This window comes from Nerophis ophidion, linkage group LG06 (assembly GCF_033978795.1).
Source record: "Nerophis ophidion isolate RoL-2023_Sa linkage group LG06, RoL_Noph_v1.0, whole genome shotgun sequence".
NCBI lineage: Eukaryota > Metazoa > Chordata > Actinopteri > Syngnathiformes > Syngnathidae > Nerophis > Nerophis ophidion.
Genome location: NC_084616.1, coordinates 27,032,620 through 27,053,065, shown reverse-complemented (window position 1 = coordinate 27,053,065; position 20,446 = coordinate 27,032,620). Strand labels below are relative to the sequence as shown.

General features: G+C 41.7%; 1 protein-coding gene across 1 annotated transcript in view; it reads left to right on the top strand.

Moving 5' to 3' along the window:
• Positions 1-20,446, top strand: part of LOC133554450 (metabotropic glutamate receptor 4-like) — a 478,293-nt gene that overhangs the window by 279,408 nt on the left and 178,439 nt on the right. The window lies entirely within an intron of this gene.

Sequence of the window (20,446 nt, the reverse complement as noted above, 5' to 3'; positions counted from 1 at the left end):
TGCTTTATTTTGTGAAACGGGTCAAAATGGCTCTTTGATTGGTATAGGTTGCCAACCCTTGCACTATAGGAACTGCACCAAACTGAAAAGTACTTACTGGCCAGATGAAGGTTCTGTAACAACTGACCATAAACAGTTTTTTTTTGTTTTTTTAATCAATAAAAAAAACGGTTTGTGTTTTCCCACATGTCGTCAACCTTGCTCAATGTTGTGCGTGTGGTCTCCTACATGCAGCCATGGGATGTGAGACGGATGAATGTTTACAATGAGGTTGACAGATTTAGAGCAAATACTGTATATACGGTCTTACGCAATCACAGGCAATTTACTGGATATCTGTCGCTACGTTCCCTATCCCCTTTAGAATTTTCACATCTCAGTAGGCAAGTGTGAAAACACCATAAACACATATTTTAAAAAAAACAACAATCTTTTTTCACTCATATTTCTCATATTCAACTATTCCTGAACAAAGCTGTGGTATAGTTTGGTTGGATTAGACTTGGAGAGAAGGTAATGTGGAGGATGCCTGATGGATGTGTAAACATTGGCAAAGTTGTAAACTGTGCTGGGCCTTGATGAATGGCTTGGAAAAATCAATGCAGGGTACATTTTTTGGAAGGGGAAATCACATTTTCTGCAGGTAAGGTTAGGGGAGCACTACACTTAATCATGAGTTTAATCAAACATGCCATCTCTCTTTGGAGTCTTAGATGGTTTACCTCTCTATTTCTTCTACTAAATGTCGCTGAGAAAATAGAAGCCGAGCAGATAAAGGTCTTAGTCTGAAATAAAGAATGGAATAAAGTGTTGAATTTTTTTTCTGTGTATCTTGTCGAGAGGCTTGTAGAGGAAACTGTGGGAGGTCACTGCGTGAGTCAACACAGTAAAAGATGATCATCTGTTTCTACTGGGATGTCTGGTGAGCACTGAACACCAAGGCTGCATTGTGCCTTCAGGGAAAAAAACAAAACAGGAGTGTATTGATTAATGGATGGTCCGTTTGTAAGACAACTATTGCAGCAATGGAATGATGTTATCAAGGTAGTATGTGGTGATTGTCCTTCAAGAACACCGCTGTTGTTATAGAATCCACTTTAGGGAGCACAATACAACAGTGTCAGAGTATTTCCAGGGTCCAAAATGGTAACATATGAACGGCCTAGAGTGTATGTGACGGACAGTATTTCCTGCTAAATCGTTTGGGCTAAGTGTTGAGTGTAGGGCAATAGGTTGGAATCAATCAAATTTGTCTATTCAATATATTTGACCATGAAATGTTTGTTTAGGTTGTTGTATTAACTTAAAACATTGTGCCGTCTGCAAACCGATCCATAAACCATGCTTCTCTTGAGTTTTGTGTAGGGGAATCACTTTGGCTACTTTCAGGCGGAAATAGTTGCATACTTTACCAATGTTCAAGTCATCACAGTCTGTGGTTTCTTTTTAAATATGGAATATTGCTTCCAAAAAGCCTATTTATATTATACTATTGGTTTACTGAGCCAAATATTGAGGTATGAAACAGTAATTTGCACTATAAAAGATTGTGTTTCTGTGGGCAGAGTTGTACTGTTAATTTTTTTTTTTTAAATCAATAGGTTGCTTTAACATTGACAAGGACTTCACAATTCAATACAGTATTGTAATATTTTGATATGACGATATATTGTTACACTGAACAAAAATATAAACACAACACTTGTTTTTGCTCCCATTTTTCATGAGTTGAACTCAAAGATCTAAAACTTTTACTATATACACAACATACCTATTCATCTCAAATATTGTTCACAAAGCTGACTAAATCTTTGTTAGTAAGCATTTCTTCTTTGCCAAGATCATCCATTCCACCTCATAAGTGTGATATATCAAGCTGCCCAAAATAAAAGGCCATGCTGAAATTTGCAGTTTTATCACACAATTCCACATATGTCACAAGTTTTGAGGGAAAGCACAGTTGGCCTGTTGACTGTAAGAGTGTCCACCAGAGCTGTTGCCTGTGAATTGAATGATCATTTTTCTATCATAAGCCGCTTCCAAAGGCGTTTCAGAGAATTTGGCAGTACATCCAACCAGCCTCACAACCGCAGACCACGTGTAACCACGCCTGCCCAGGACCTCCAAAACAAGCATTTACACCTCCATGATCGTATGAGACCAGTCACCCGGACTGCAAAAGATGGTTTGCATAACCAAATAATTTCTTCACAAACTGTGAGGAATCATCTCAGGGAAGCTCATCTGTCGCGTTTGTCGCCTTCATCGGGGTCTCGACCTGACTGCAGTTTGTCGTCGGAACTGACTTTAGTGGGAAAATTCTCATATTCGATAGTGTCTGGCATGTTGGAGAGGTGTTCTCTTCACAGATGAATCCCAGTTTTCACTGTTCAGGGCAGATGGCAGACATCAGGTGTGGCATTGTGTGGGAGAGTGGTTTGCTGATGTCAGCGTTGCGAATCAAGTGGCTCATGGGGGGTGTGGGGTTATGATATGGGCAGGCGTATGTTATATACCAGGAACACAAATACATTTTATTGATGGCATTTTGAATGCACTGAGATACAAGATCCTGAGGCCCATTGTTGTGCCATTCACCCGAGACCCTCACCTCATGTGGCAGCATGGCAATGGACGGCCCCATGTTGCAAGGTTCTGTACACAATTCCTGGAAGCTGAAAACATCCCAGTTCTTGCATGGACTGCATACTCACCGGACATGTCACCCATGGAGCATGTTTGGAATGCTGTGGATTGGCGAATACGACAGCGTGTTCCAGTTTCTACCAATATTCTGCAACTTTTCACAGCCACAAGGCACAATCAACAACTTGATCCACTCCATGCGAAGGAGATGTGTTGCACTGCGTGAGGCAAATGGTGATCACACCAGATACTGACTGCTTTTCTGACCAGTGGCGATTGCTCTAAGACTGCAATGGAGGCTCAGCTTCCCCTACAATGTCAAAAAATATGTTATTAAATATATAGCTTTGTGTGTATGTTTTTGACTAAATATGCGCTGCAACGTGCTATTTTGGTCAGAATCAGCTTCTTATTACTGGTAAAAGCACAGCTTTCCTCTCTCTCATTCCCACAGCTTCACTGTGCTTTCAATCAATCAATCAATCAATGTTTACTTATATAGCCCTAAATCACTAGTGTCTCAAAGGGCTGCACAAACCACCACGACATCCTCGGTAGGCCCACATAAGGGCAAGGAAACCTCACACCCAGTGGGACATCGGTGACAATAATGACCCAGTGGGACGTCGGTGACAATGATGACTATGAGAACCTTGGAGAGGAGGAAAACAATGGATGTCGAGCGGGTCTAACATGATACTGTGAAAGTTCAATCCACAATGGATCCAACACAGTCGCGAGAGTCCAGTCCAAAGCGGATCCAACACAGCGGAGCCAGCAGGAAACCATCCCAAGCGGAGGCGGATCAGCAGCGCAGAGATGTCCCCAGCCGATACACAGGCAAGCAGTACATGGCCACCGGATCGGACCGGACCCCTCCACAAGGGAGAGTGGGACATAGAAGAAAAATAAAAGAAACGGCAGATCAACTGGTCTAAAAAGGGAGTCTATTTAAAGGCTAGAGTATACAAATGAGTTTTAAGGTGAGACTTAAATGCTTCTGCTGAGGTGGCATCTCGAACTGTTACCGGGAGGGCATTCCAGAGTACTGGAGCCCGAACGGAAAACGCTCTATAGCCCGCAGACTTTTTTTGGGCTTTGGGAATTACTAATAAGCCGGAGTCCTTTGAACGCAGATTTCTTGCCGGGACATATGGTACAATACAATCAGCAAGATAGGATGGAGCTAGACCGTGTAGTATTTTATACTTAAGTAGTAAAACCTTAAAGTCACATCTTAAGTGCACAGGAAGCCAGTGCAGGTGAGCCAGTACAGGCGTAATGTGATCAAACTTTCTTGTTCTTGTCAAAAGTCCAGCAGCCGCATTTTGTACTAACTGTAATCTTTTAATGCTAGACATGGGGAGACCCGAAAATAATACGTTACAGTAGTCGAGGCGAGACGTAACAAACGCATGGATAATGATCTCAGCGTCTTTAGTGGACAGAATGGAGCGAATTTTAGCGATATTACGGAGATGAAAGAAACATTGCAGACGCTTGGCGTCCACAGACTTCATCGGGGAAGCATACACTGCTGGGAAAAGAGATAAGTCATTGGATAAATGCTGGACTTTGGACGCTGAGCGTTTCTGGACGTCTATAGGGCAGTGGGCTGGAATGATGATTGGATGATCTGTCTAAGGCTGATTCACTTATTGATTGACAGCGAAATGAGCGAATCAGCGATCTTGTGTTGTAAAGTTTTGTTACACTTTTCCTACTCCCCGTTTCCAGACCGTAGTTTAGGAGTGAAGGGCCGATGTACTTCGAGGGTAACACCCTCCACTTTACAGTGGGTCTTTACAGCCCCGGACTCGAGTTTGAATGACGAGGCCGGCGATTTGTTGCATTTCTATCATTTTATTGGCCTTTTGCACACAGCCAAACACCAAGCCGCACACGCACATACGCTACTCTCATAACACGTCTGTGGAAGCATTTTTCAATATTCATTCTGTTGTACTGAGTTGAACCAGAGACTTTCCAGATCCTCTTAGCGACATTTTCTTTGTTAAAAACGACTAGCGACAAATGGAGCTTTTATTTCAGGTCTTTTTTTGTGTTTGGAGACTGACTTCTTTCACTCTGCTGTTTCAGTCCTTACCGAGCAGCGGGTGCTGCCGAACCCCTCCACCCTCTCGTAGCACTCACAGTCGGACACACTTCGCACCAGCCTCGCACCAGTCCCAGCTAGTGAGCTAACTAGGTAGCAAGCTGCATGTAATGGCAAATAATTTGAAGATCTTTATTCATTGTCACATGTACAAAAAATGCACAGCGAAATGTAGTTTGTGCATTTGACATATTCTCTCTCCAGGAACAGTGTGCCGCCATCACCTAGCGCCCAGGTACCGTATCTGGCTTGCCGTGATTCGGCTTTTCAGTCGGTAAAGCTTCCCTGTGTGCGTAAACCAGAGGGCAAAGTGGCCGTACGTCCTGCTCAAGGACACAACAATAGTAACAAGTGACCATTCTGTTCGCGTAATTTAAATGATGCATTTATTATAATTGTACAGAAAGTGGATCAAGTGTCTTGGCGCTAAGTCATCAATAAAATACCCTCTACTTCTTAACTGATGACTTTGTGTACTGCCTTTCTCACAACAGCAAGATAGCAGCACACCAACACTTTGTGGAACAAAGGTGGAAAAGTTGTCCTTGACTTATAATCAGCCCAAAACATTTCTCAAAATATATTCACATTATATACAGTAGTGGTCAAAAGTTTACATACAGAACATAATGTCATGGCTGTCTTGAGTTTCCAATAATTTCTACAACTTTAGTTTTTTGTTATAGAGTGATTGGAGCACATACTTGTTGGTCACAAAAATCATTCATGAAGTTTGGTTCTTTTATGAATTTATATTGGGTCTACTGAAAATGTGACCATATCTGCTAGGTCAAAAGTATACATACAGCAATGTTAATATTTAATTACATGTCCTTTGGCAAGTTTTACTGCAATAAGGCGCTTTTGGTATCTATCTACAAGCTTCTGGCAACTTCTGGTTGAATTTTTGACCACTCCTCTTGACAAAATTGGTGCAGTTCAGCTAAATGTGTTGGTTTTCTGACATGGACTTGTTTCTTCAGCATTGTCCACACATTTAAGTCAGGATTTTGGGAAGGTAGTTCTAAAACCTTTATTCTGGCCTGATTTAGCCATTCCTTTTCCACTTTTGATGTGTGTTTGGGGTCATTGTCCTGTTTGAACATCCAACTGCGCCCAAGACCTAACCTTCGGACCGATGATTTTAAGTTGTCCTGTAAAGCACTAGTTCCATTGGCAGGAAAACAGGCCCACAGCATAATACTACCACCACCATGCTTGACGGTAGGGTGGTGTTCCTGGGATAAAGGCCCCACCTTTTTTCCTCCAAACATATTGCTAGGTATTGTGGCCAAACTGCACAATTTTTGTTTTATCTGACCAAATAACCTTCCTTCAATAGGTCTTATCTTTGTCCATGTGATGTCAGACTGTATATATGGGGTTAGTGCGTCTGCCTCAAAATACAAAGATAATGAGTAGACCTGGGTTCAATACCGGGCTCGGGATCTTTCTGTGTGGAGTTTGTATGTCCTCCCCGTGAATGCGTGGGTTCCCTCCGGGTACTCCGGCTTCCTCCCACTTCCAAAGACATGCACCTGGGGATAAGTTGATTTGCAACACTAAATTACCTCTAGTGTGTGAATGTGAGTGTGAATGTTGTCTGTCTATCAGTGTTGGCCCTGCGATGAGGTGGCGACTTGTCCAGGGTGTACCCTGCCTTCCGCCCGATTGTAGCTGGGATAGGCACCGGCGCCCCCCGTGACCCCAAAGGGAATAAGCGGTAGAAAATGGATGAATGTACGTTAGAAATTGCAATTTTCATTTTGTTTTAAGAATTGCAATATATTGCGAGGTCAAAATTGTTTCCCAGCCCTTGGCTGCAAAGTACAGAATAAAATATTTAAGGAACTTTGTCATACTGTACCATCACAGATGAGATAACATAAAATGTAGTACCCAAGGTCCTAGATTTAGCTCAATGAGTACCACAAGACCAATAGTATATACACAATTTGAAAATAGGCATTCATCTTAATATTTCTGGTTGTTGTTTTAATGGTGTAATTTGTGGACTAATGGAACAAATGTTAAATGAGATACAGTACATTTTTATTGTGGTGAACGAGAAGGGAAAAAAACAATTTAATCAGTATATTGTTGGGTCACTAGGAACCGTATATGTTGCCTAATCTTTTGAATTGAAATCTTATACACACAAAACGTGTGGAGTTCCACAGGGTTCGGTCCTTGGCCCTGCACTCTTCAGCATCTACATGCTGCCGCTAGGTGACATCATACGCAAATACGGTGTTAGCTTTCACTGTTATGCTGATGACACCCAACTCTACATGCCCCTAAAGCTGACCAACACGCCGGATTGTAGTCAGCTGGAGGCGTGTCTTAATGAAATTAAACAATGGATGTCCGCTAACTTTTTGCAACTCAACGCCAAAAAAACGGAAATCCTGATTATCGGTCCTGCTAGACACCGAACTCTATTTAATAATACAACTCTAACATTTGACAACCAAACAATTAAACAAGGCAACACGGTAAAGAATCTGGGTATTATCTTCGACCCAACTCTCTCCTTTGAGGCACACATTAAAAGCGTTACTAAAACGGCCTTCTTTCATCTCCGTAATATCGCTAAAATTCGCTCCATTCTGTCCACTAAAGACGTTGAGATCATTATCCATGCGTTTGTTACGTCTCGCCTCGACTACTGTAACGTATTATTTTCGGGTCTCCCCATGTCTAGCATTAAAAGATTACAGTTGGTACAAAATGCGGCTGCTAGACTTTTGACAAGAACAAGAAAGTTTGGTCACATTACGCCTGTACTGGCTCACCTGCACTGGCTTCCTGTGCACTTAAGATGTGACTTTAAGGTTTTACTACTTACGTATAAAATACTACACGGTCTAGCTCCATCCTATCTTGCCGATTGTATTGTACCATATGTCCCGGCAAGAAATCTGCGTTCAAAGGACTCCGGCTTGTTAGTGATTCCCAAAGCCCAAAAAAAGTCTGCGGGCTATAGAGCGTTTTCCGTTCGGGCTCCAGTACTCTGGAATGCCCTCCCGGTAACAGTTCGAGATGCCACCTCAGTAGAAGCATTTAAGTCTCACCTTAAAACTCATTTGTATACTGTAGCCTTTAAATAGACTCCCTTTTTAGACCAGTTGATCTGCTGTTTCTTTTCTTTTTCTTCTATGTCCCACTCTCCCCTGTGGAGGGGGTCCAGTCCGATCCGGTGGCCATGTACTGCTTGCCTGTGTATCGGCTGGGGACATCTCTGCGCTGCTGATCTGCCTCCGCTTGGGACGGTTTCCTGCTGGCTCCGCTGTGAACGGGACTCTCGCTGCTGTGTTGGATCCGCTTTGGACTGGACTCTCGCGACTGTGTTGGATCCATTGTGGATTGAACTTTCACAGTATCATGTTAGACCCGCTCGACATCCATTGCTTTCCTCCTCTGTAAGGTTCTCATAGTCATTATTGTCACAGACGTCCCACTGGATCATTATTGTCACCGATGTCCCACTGGGTGTGAGTTTTCCTTGCCCTTATGTGGGCCTACCGAGGATGTCGTGGTGGTTTGTGCAGCCCTTTGAGACACTAGTGATTTAGGGCTATATAAGTAAACATTGATTGATTGATTGATTGACAAAAATATATATTTAATTGCTTATACTTCAGTCACTGCCCTGTTTGCACTTCCAATGTATTGATGGTTACATCATTTGGTTAATCATACTGTATCATGGATTCAAACTGTGTATGCTTCACAGATTTGTTATGAAGTCTATTTACTGGGCTTTTAGTCAAGTTCTCTTCTCCTTGAAATAGGAAACGCTCGATACACAGACGCTAAGCAATTAAAGATGTCCCTAAACTCACACAGAAAAATTTACTCCATTGTTCAGCAGGCTGCAGGCTGAAAAGCAACGCTTTCAACTCGCTTTTTTCCCCCCTCAATGAAGTCGTTCAGATTTTAGAGGATTTGCTCAAATTGCAGTTTGCAGTGCAGTTGTTTGCCAATTATCTAATGCAGAGATATTGCGAGATGTCGTATGACTTGAAATGCAGTGATGCATTATAAGAGATTCACACAAATGTCACTTCAATTTGGGATCAGAGCGTTGTACAGTAGTCCACTGGAATTATAGCTTCTGATTTTCTATTGTAGTTTTCCTGGTGTGGATGTGAACGCACCAAAAGCAGAAGCATTTCAGACTGACTTGCTTACGGTTCATAAGAATGCCAGCAACCTGAACCTTCTTCAAAGGATTATTAATGAATGAAAACTATCATCAGCTACATCCTTAACAACATGCTTTTGTGTGTCCATTCTTCTTTGCGGGGCTGGATAGTAATAACCAATTGGATTAACAATGAAACGGTGCCTGTGTATTATTATTTTACTGTCAAAGCGTGGACTGTGGTGTGGATTGTTTTCCCGTGGTGCAAAGCGATTGGAGCGGACACAGCGTGAAGATAATGACATATTTTAATTAATAACTCAAAAAAGGTACAAACGAAAACCGCTCACAGAGGAGGTTTAAAACTTGACTATGAAAACAAAAACTTGCACTAAGGCAAAACTATGGACATAAAACAAAAACTTGCACTATGGCACAAATAACCAAAAACTTACTTGGAACGAGAAAGGATCATGGATCATCGGCATGGATGACAAGGGTGTTTCGAGGGTGAGTAGAAGGTGATAAAGGGTGATGTCGCCAGGCTGACTGCCTGACAACTGCAGGCTTGAATTGTGACGTGGTGATTGACAACAGGTGCATGAATCCAAGTGAATCAGGTGCATGAGTCGTGAGAACAGGTGAACTGATTGGTAGTCATGGAAACAAAAACAAACCAGGGTGTGCAAAAAAGGAACTAATGCAGTCAAAAACAAAACAGAACATAACTAAACAGAACATGATCACAAAGACATGACAGTTACATTACAATTAATATACAGGTTAAGGCAGAGAAATAAAAGTAATTTCCTGACTAAATCTTCTAAAAATTCCCAAGGCTATTTAATAGTTAGCGCAGTTCATTGGAAGCCAGTAGGAATTGCAATTGAAAATCGGTTCTTGTACAGAACCGGTTCCCAGTGTATCAGTTTTTTGGAATTGTTTGCTGTTTTTTCAAAGAATTCTCTTAACAATTCCTGCAGATGGGAGTAAAGTCATTACGCAACATGCGTAGTGACGTCAGAAACCAACATGGTACCCAGGCCGCGGGAACATTCCGAAAGTGTGGCTATATTTTACAAGAAAATGTTGCAACCGTGCTTTTTTTCTGATTGATTGAAACTTTTATTAGTTGATTGCACAGTTCAATACATATTCCATTCAATTGACCACTAAATTGTAACACCCAAATACGTTTTAGGGGTCAACCTAAATCAATTCATGGTACAAATATATACTATCAGCATAATACAGTCATCACACAGGTTAATCATCAGAGTATAAACATTGAATTATTTACATTACTTACACTCTGGGGGGTGGGATGAGGAGGGTTTGGTTGATATCAGCACTTCAGTCATCAACAATTGCATCATCAGAGAAATGGACATTGAAACAGTGTAGGTCTGACTTAGTAAGATATGTACAGCGAGCAGAGAAGATAGTGAGTTCAAATAACATAAGAACAAGTATATACATTAGAAATACATTTGATTATTTACATTTGGTTATTTACAATCCGGGAAGATGGGATGTGAAGGGGGGAGGGTGTTAGTAAAGGGTTGAAGTTGCATGGAGGTGTTGTTTTACAGCGGTTTTGAAGGAGAATAGAGATGCACTTACTTTTACACCTGTTGGGATTGCATTCCACATTGATGTGGCATAGAAAGATAATGAGTTAAGACCTTTGTTAGATCGGAATCTGGGTTTAACGTGTTTGGTGGAGCTCCCCCTGGTGTTGTGGTTACGGGGGTCATTGCCTCTTTTAATAATTGCGAGGCTGCTATTTCATCAAAAGGAAGAGCAATAAAAACATTTTATCAAATAGCATGCCACCTTAAATGAATGTACAGTTTTTTAACCACTCCGATGTCATCCCAGCGGTAGCGCTAGCACGTCATGAATACAACAGGTACTAACTACCACCGCCTATCACGTTAGCGCTATTATTTGTTAAGTTGAAATGAATGATGGATATGAACAGAGACAGATTTTGACTGTCTCTGAAACGGGCAGTACTCGCTCCAGTTCAAGCCTGCCGCTTGACAAATGTCAATGAGCAGTGACAAAGTTTGTGGTCCAAGGCTTGCACATTTTTGTAGACACTCCTAAATGTTGGTAGGGGAAATGTTCATTTGTAGTCGGAGAAAAGTTGCATGTTTTTCTCCAACTATATTTTCACAGCCATTCCCATTACACAGGCGACACTTAACAAATGTGAATATAGCGTAAAAGTCTATGCCTGTCAGCAGTTTAACTTCAAATGTGAAACTAATATGTGATATTAACTCATGACTTGCAAAGTGAGATGTGTCAAGCCTTTGTTATGATTTGGATGATTGTAGCTTACAGTTTTTGGAACTCCACATTTCTTGAGATTTTCAATTCAAGGTTTTCATAAGCTTTAAGTCATAATCATCAACATTATAATAAGTAAAGGCTTGATATATTTCAGTCAGCATGTAATGGGTTAATATTAATCAATGTTTATTTATATAGCCCTAAATCACAAATGTCTCAAAGGACTGTACAAACCACTACGACTACGACATCCTCGGAAGAACCCACATAAGGGCAAGGAAAACTCACACCCAGTGGGCAAGGAGAACTCACACCCAGTGGGACGCCAGTGACAATGATGACTGTGAGAACCTTGGAGAGGACCTCATATGTGGGCAACCCCCCACCCCCCCATAGGGGACCGAAAGAAATGGATGTCGAGCGGGTCTAACATGATACTGTGAAAGTTCAATCCATAGTGGCTCCAACACAGCCGCGAGAGTTCAGTTCAAAGCGGATCCAAGACAGCAGCGAGAGTCCCGTCCACAGGAAACCATCCCAAGCGGAGTTGGATCAGCATCGTAGAGATGTCCCCAACCGATACACAGGCGAGCGGTCCATCCTGGGTCCCTACGAGCGGTCCATCCTGGGTCCCGACTCTGAACAGCCAGTACTTCATCCATGGCCATCGGACCAGAGGAATATAAGAAAAGAAGCAGCAGATCAACTGGTCTAAAAAGGAGGTCTATTTAAAGGCTAAATTATACAAAATATCACACTTGTTACTAAATTTTTCATTCTTGTTTAATTTCCACATGTTCTATCTTGTTAAATTCTACAGAAGAATGTTTATTTCCTCTTTTTACTTTCAAAAAATTATTTTTTCTATGCTATGTAGAGTATGTGCCTCTTAAGACCCCACTGTTGTTACCTCTAAACTAAAAAAACCTGATGCTAATCCACCTTTTCGTTCTCTTTTTTCCAAATAATAATCAATAAGAGAACTGATAAACAACCGAATCATTGAGCAGAATCAAAAGTGGAATCAGAACCGGAAAAATCTTACCAATTCCCATCCCTAGAAGCCAGTATTGATAAGGCAAGGCTGTGACTTTGTGGCGATTGATTTTGGTTTGAGGGAAAGGTCATAATTGAATACTTAAAAGTGATTCAAGCAAGCCAGGACCCTTTTCAATATTGGACAGGTAATCATCTGGGAGAACATTGTTTGATTAAAGTTAAGCAAGTCAATTTTACCGTGTTCGTTTTTTTCCTCCCAGATACAAAAAAACATATATAATGTTGGGGTTTTACAGTAATTTGTACGTGTAAGATATCCATCCATCCAGCCATCCATTTTCTACCACTTATTCCCTTTGGTGTCGTGGGGGGCGCTGTTGCCTATCTCCGCTGCAATCGGGTGGAAGGCGGCGTACACCCTGGACAAGTCGCCACCTCATCGCAGACGTGTAAGATAAATAATAATTTTCCAACAATGAATGGAAATATACGTGGATTTGAAAACGTTGCTAAATTACAACCAAAAACACAATCTCATTAATATTTATGATATGATATGTGATATGATATGAAATTGCGGTTTTATTGTTACAAAGGCTCAGTTTGAAACTCAGGACTGTCTTGCTTTGAACTCATATTGTTATGTTTTGTATTTTGGTTAAGGCAGCCAAGAAAGAAATAATGTCAGAACATTGAGTGTTGTTTTGCAGTAGCTTCTTATACCATTTTTAATATTTAAAAAAGGAAATGCTTTAAGAGCAACACAGTGCTGCAGTGTGTTGCTGCTTCAAAGCAGGAGGGTTCATGTTGGTTCAAGTGTCAGTATGAGCCAAGTTTCCTCTGAACAATATGTTAGAAGCCTTTGTATTGTTCAGTACAACCTACCCCTAGTCTTGAGATTTTCCATCCAAATGTGTTTGGGCGGAAGGAATTAGCAGTCACGCTATCGATCGAGGCTAACCGATAAAAAGGCGTCTGACATATATTTTTGGAGGAGGCCCCGTGCACAAGATTTAAGTTGAGTCGTAGCGCAAAAACATGAATTCTAATCCAGTGTTTTTCAACCTTTTTTGAGCCATGGCACATTTTATGTGTTGAAAAAATCCAGAGGCACACAACCAGCAGAAATCATTAAAAAACAAAACTCAGTTGACAGTAAAAAGTCGTCGTCCCAATTGTTGGATATTGTTGACTTTGAACCATAACCAAGCATGCATCAATATAGCTCTTGTCTCAAAGTAGGAGTACTGTCACGACCTGTCACGTCACGCTGTGACTTATTTAGTTTTTTTATGTTTTCCTGTGTGCAGTGTTTCCGTTTTTGTCTGACACTCCTATTTTGGTGGCTTTTTCTCTATTTTTTTGATATTCTTCTGTAGCAGATTCATTTCTTTCTTTGAGCGATATTTCCCGCATCTACTTTGTTTTAGCAATCAAGAATATTTTTGTTGTTTTTATCCTTCTTTGTGGGGACATTGTTGATTGTCATGTCATGTTTGGATGTACATTGTGGACGCCGTCTTTGTTCCACAGTAAGTCTTTGCTGTCGTCCAGCATTCTGTTTTTGTATGCTTTGCAGCCATTTCAGTTTCAGTTTATTCCCTAAGCTTAAAGGCCATTTCTTAGGGGCACTCGCCTTCTGTTTATTTTTGGTTCAAACATTAGACACCTTTTTACCTGCACACTGCCTCCTGCTGTCTCCAATGTCTACAAAGCAATTAGCTACCGACTGTCACCTACTGATATGGAAGAGTATTACACGGTTATTCTGCCGAGCTCTAGACAGCACCGACACTCAACAACATCACATAATTTGCAAACTATAATTACTGGTTTGCAAAAAATATATTTAACCCAAATAGGTGAAATTAGATAATCTCCCACGGCACACCAGACGGTATCTCACGGCACCATCCATCCATTTTCTACCCTTTCGGGGTTGCGGGGGGCGCTGGCGCCTATCTCAGCTACAATCGGGCGGAAGGCGGGGTACACCCTGGACAAGTCGCCACCTCATCGCAGGGCCAACACAGATAGACAGACAACATTCACACTCACATTCACACACTAGGGCCAATTTAGTGTTGCCAATCAACCTATCCCCAGGTGCATGTCTTTGGAAGTGGGAGGAAGCCGGAGTACCCGGAGGGAACCCACGCATTCACGGGGAGAACATGCAAACTCCACACAGAAAGATCCCGAGCCTGGATTTGAACCCAGGACTGCAGGACCTTCGTATTGTGAGGCAGACGCACTAACCCCTCTTCCACCGTGAAGCCCAATAATAATCTCACGGCACATTTTAGCAAATCTTATTTTAAAATGTAATTTCATTATTTGTGTTGGATTGCATGAACAGACACACACTTCTCTCCATAGGTATTGTTTATGTCGTTTGGAGTTTAAATACTTGAATCATTGCTGTAGAAGATAAACTCAAGCCTATGTTCAAACCTGGTAAGACAGCCGTCATTTGTCGAACAGACTAAACTGTCTTTCTAGTTTCAGCTCGTAGGAGCTTTTTCTCCGTCTTGGTGGGTTGTCTGGCATCAGGAGTAAGACACAGATACCACAGACTTTTCATCAAACCATTACTCTATTTATAATCCTCCCCATGCACCAGCACATCTCTCTAGAGGGGTCATTAATTTTTACACTTTCTGTGGTATGCCCCACAAAAAGTCAATCAAAACCTGTAGGCTGCTGATTTTTAATTCTATATGATCTGTGGCGAGAGCAATGTAGAAATTATCATTAGAAAGAGGTCAAATAATTACTCTGGCTGAACAAATGTTACAAAATGACTCTTTGCCCATCGTAATTGTGTTTCAGACTAAATGAAGACATCCCAAGATAGCAGTGTTAATATTTTACATTAGACTCTGGAAACAAAGCTAACCTTCATGTGTGGCATTAGCCGTTTATCAGCACAGAGGGGAAACATACATCTTATTAAGAATATATATTTTTTTATATATTCTTCACCATCCGTTTCCTTCAAGTGAGATAAGACATGAGGGACAGAAGAAGATGGAGGACCAAATGTTTTCTAGTAGCGATAAGACGATCTTCACATAAATATTATACCGCATGTGCCTTAGATAACCCCGAGATGTTTATGGTGCGTTTCTGTTCACTCAATGCTTCTGCTTCAAAATTCATCAGAGGACTTCTATTGGACGGTGACCCCTTGACCTGCATCATCTTGTATATTCTGTCTCGTTCCCGACTTTGTGCAACGCTCTGTGTGAGATGTGTTTAATGAACTGTCTTGCAAGTGAGGGGATTTGTGCTCTCCTCTCCTCTTATTTATACACACATCTCTGCTAAGCCGTAGTTTTTTTCTTGGGCCCTTGGTTGTTAACATTTTTTTTCTTTGGACATATATTTCAAAGGTAATTTGGAATTTAAAAATAAAAGCAGAAAATAATACATCTGTATTCGTTATGGTCTGCAGAGGGGAGATGACGGCAGACACCAGAGGGGGGGCAAGAATGTTCTATAATGTATTATATATATAGTCAATATATATAATAATAATAATAATAATAATAATAATAATAAACAATACTAACTAATAAACTAAGAAAATGGAGTGTGACAAAAATCCAAGAGGGTGTATAATGTAAGACTGTGTGTGTTTAGCTGAAGTGTGTGTTACCAATTGTTGAACAAGAGACAGGGAAGTCCAGGAGAGAGAGAAGTCTGTGTCCAAGGGGGAGTTTCGAGATCCAAAAGGCAGTCCGGGATGCAGGGGAACGACGACGAGGAATGACGAGACACACAGCATCGTCAAACACGGGGACAGAGGTTGTACGGCAGACTATATTGCGGCGCCTGATGGCAAGTTGAGCAGGCTTATGAAAGCAGCTCCTTCCTACAGGCAGATGTGCTGATTGCTAATAATTAATTGCAGCTGGTGGCTGCTGCAGGGCGGAGACGCGCACGGCGTGTCCCTGGATGTGCGCAACCGTGGGCGTGTCCCGAGGTGAGAAGCAGAGCGCAAGGATGAGGGCGCATTCGCGCCCTGGCCGTGACAGTATTGATTGTACGGATATGTTAAGTATCCAGCAATTAATTCGACGGATGTGTTCATAACACAAGCTCTTGTCTTCATTTAATACCCTACCTTCGGTGCTTGAATACGAACCTTCAAACAGAGTTATTATTATTGTATATTGTTAGAATTCTGGCTGAAGGGTTGTTGGTTCTTTGCAGGCAGTTTTTGCACTCCAGCGTTGTAAAGACTGTAATGGCCTCAAAGTTGTAGTCTTCCTTGACATGTGACATGTTACTACACTGTTTGTACTGAGTTTCTACAGGAGTCTACTTTACTATATGAATAAACTACTGTATTATTAAATAAAAAGCAGCATTTAAACTGAGTCAGATACTGCTCTCTAGTTTCAGATGCTGGTTTTCAGCTGCTTTTGTTTTATAGGAGAACCAAATAGTTTGGATTTGAAAGTCGTGCCACATGTACGGTGTTGCCATAATACATAAAATACACACAGATTTACCAAACATAGCTTTTTTCTTTTGCGAACACACTAATTAAAACTGTAATGATACAATAAATGTTTTACTTCTGGATAATAAATAATGCATCATAAATATTACAACAAGATCTCCTAGGGATGTCCCGATCAAAATAAATGGGTTGTACTTGTATAGCGCTTTTCTACCTTCAAGGTACTCAAAGCGCTTTGACACTACTTCCACATTTACCCATTCACACACACATTCACACACTGATGGAGGGAGCTGCCATGCAAGGCGCTAACCAGCACCCATCAGGAGCAAGGGTGAAGTGTCTTGCTCAGGACACAACGGACGTGACGAGGTTGGTACTAGGTGGGAATTGAACCAGGGACGCTCGGGTTGCGCACGGCCACTCTCCCCACTGCGCCACGCCGTCCCGAAAATATTTGGTTTCTGATTTTTCTGGCCTGAGATTCGATCTGATTTCTAGTTCCTAGCCAATACTTTCACAATAAATTATAGAACTAAACATTTTTATAGTAAGTAACCAAAATAAACACAATAACCCATGTTTAAAAAAGCTCATCTTGTTAGATGTAAATAGCTAGTAATGTTGCAAATGACGTATCAATGTTGTGGTATTTATTGCTTTATATATATTTTTTAAATGAAATAAATTGGTTAGTGCACACTAAGAAAACAAAAGCAAAAACTATTCTTGGCTCCCGTTTGAATCATTTGGGTTTTGCTCTCAAATTCTCCCTGTATCCAGAGATGTAATCCCTGAGTTTGTAAACAACAACAAAACAATATGTTACAATAATAATAATAATAACAAGAAAAAGATAAATATAGATCTGATTACTTAATAATAATAATGATAATAATAGATTCGATTTATATAGCGCTTTTCTAGACGTTCAAAGCGCTTCATAGAGAAGTGAGAACCCGTCATTCAGTCACACCCTGTGGTGGTAAGCTACTTTTGTAGCCACAGCTGCCCTGGGGTAGACTAGTTTCTTTTAAGTATCATTAAGTAGTACTTAAGCATCATTTATATACTGATACCCTACTATGTAGTATTAAAATCTGGATAGATCACCCCTACTTTACATTGAAGCTTTCTGTGTCATGCCCGTGTGTGTGTGTGTGTGTGCGTGTGTAGCATGCTCAGCCATTCCTTTACCTCGAGTCACCCAGCAATAATTGGAACACTACTACGGATACTTGGAAGAAACGTAGTTTATTTTCCACAACGGTTGTGAAGATTTGTATCATAGAAGCGACTTCTGGACGACGTGCTTGATACCGCTTGCCCTCAAATTGCAGGGCACACGCACACACCCCCTTGGAATTCACACACCTCCTGCACATGTGCAACAAAGAATATGGAAATGTAATTATGTCTCACTAACCTTTTGAGGGGAACCTTTCGCGTGAGTACAATCTTTAGCCATGTAAACACTGGGACACAGCTGCGGTAAATATCGGCCGATGAGCTGCGAAGCCCAGACGATTAGTTAAGAAAGGCAAATATCGGGCCCCATTTGAATCAGGTAATAGGGGCCGATGTATAGGATTGGCATCGGGACTGTAGTAAAACAATGTGCAGCATTTACCTGGGAGATGTGGAATGGACTTCTACGGTATCTCCTGCCAATTGCCTTTTCATCAAACACACCATTAGCAGCTTCTGCTCAGTTTCTTCCTTCCCAGATTTAAAAAAACTAAGTTATTTGTTGCTAACTACAAGTGACAAGTGAGAAATTCACTACGCCCGCTAATGGGGAGGCTTGTAACCTTGAAAGAAGCTGTAGTATGGAGGCCAAGACATTGTTGCTAAAACCCTATTCGAGAAACGAGGTACACTATATTGTCAAAAGTATTTGGCCACCTGCCTTGACTCACATATGAAGGGGCCCGCTCCAAACTGTTCCCACAAGGTTGGGAGCATGGAATTGTCCAAAAGGTTTTGGTATCCTGGAGCATTCAAAATTCCTTTCACTGGAACTAAGGGGCCAAGCCCAACTCCTGAAAAACAACCCCACATCATAATTTCTCCTCCATCAATTTTACACTTGGCACAATGCAGTCCAAAATGTACCATTCTTCTGGCAACCTCCAAATCCAGACTCGTCCATCAGATTACCAGATGGAAAAGCGTGATTTATCACTCAAGAGAAGGGGTCTCCACAGCTCTAGAGTCCAGTGGCGACATGATTTACACCACTGCATCAAACGCTTCGCATTGGACTTGGTAATCTATGCCTTAGATGCAGCTGGTCGGCCATGGAAACCTATTCCATGAAGCTCTCTGGGTAGTGTACATGGGCTAATTAGAAGGTCACATGAAGTTTGGCGCTCTGTAGCAACTGATTGCGCAGAAAGTCGGCGACATCTTTCCACTAAGCGCTTCAGCATCCACTGACCCCCCTCTGTCAGTTTACGTGGCTTACCACTTTGTGGCTGAGTTGCTGTTATTCCCAAACTCTTCCATTTTATCATAATAAATCGAACAGTTGATTTTGGAATATTTAGGTGCGAGGACATTTCACGACTGGATTTGTTGCACAGGTGGCATCCTACGACAGTTATGGTAAATGGGTTATACTTGTATAGCGCTTTTCTAACTTCAAGGTACTCAAAGCGCTTTGACACTATTTCAACATTCACCAATTGACACACACACTCACACACTGATGGCGGGAGCTGCCATGTAACGGCCTAACCACGACCCATCAGGAGCAAGGGTGAAGTGTCGTGCTCAAGGACACAAGGGATGTGACGAGGTTGGTAGTAGGTGGGGATTGAACCAGGAACCCTCAGGTTGCTGGCACGGCCACTCTCCCAAAAGCGCCACGCTATCCCCACTTCCACGCTGAAATCACTGAGGTCCTGAGCACGGCACTTTCTTTCACAAAATGTTTGCAGAAACAGTCTCCATGCCTAAGTGCTTGGTTTTGTACACCTGAGGCCGGGCCAAGTGGTTAGGACACCTTATGTTGATCATTTGGATGGGTGACCAAATACTCTTAGCAATATAGTGTACCACTGTATCTACAAATTAGCTCTTCAAACTGTTTTTTTTTTTCATGTGAAAGACACACAATCAATCAAAGTTTCACTCAAAGTTTACTAATATATCCCTTAAACACAAATGTCTCAAAGGGCTGCACAAGCCATAACGACATCCTAGGCTCAGATAATGTGGTGACCATACTTGCCAACCTTGAGACCTCCGAATTCAGGAGATGGGAGGGAGAGGGGAAGAGGAGTTGAGGTGGGCCGTGTATATTGTAGCGTCCTGGAAGAGTTAGTGCTGCAAGGGTTTCTGGGTATTTGTTCTGTTCTGTTTATGTTGTTTTACGGTGCGGATGTTCGCCCAAAATGTGTTTGTTATTCTTGTGTAGTGTGGGTTCACAGTGTGGCACATATTTGTAACATAAATACATTTGTTTATACGGCCACCCTCAGTGCAAACTGTATGGCTGTTGACCAGTTATGCTTTGCATTCACTTGTGTGTGTGTAAAAGCCGCATATATTATGTGACTGGGCCGGTACGCTGTTTGTGAGGCGGAAAAGCAAACGTGACGACTGGTTGTAGGGGACGCTAAAGACAGGGCCTTAAAGGCACGCCCCTGATATTGTTGTCCGGGTGGAAATCAGGAGATATTTGAGATTTTCCGGAGTGGCACTGAAATTCTGGAGTCCCCCGGAAAAATCAGGAGGGTTGGTAAGTATGGTGGTGACCCAT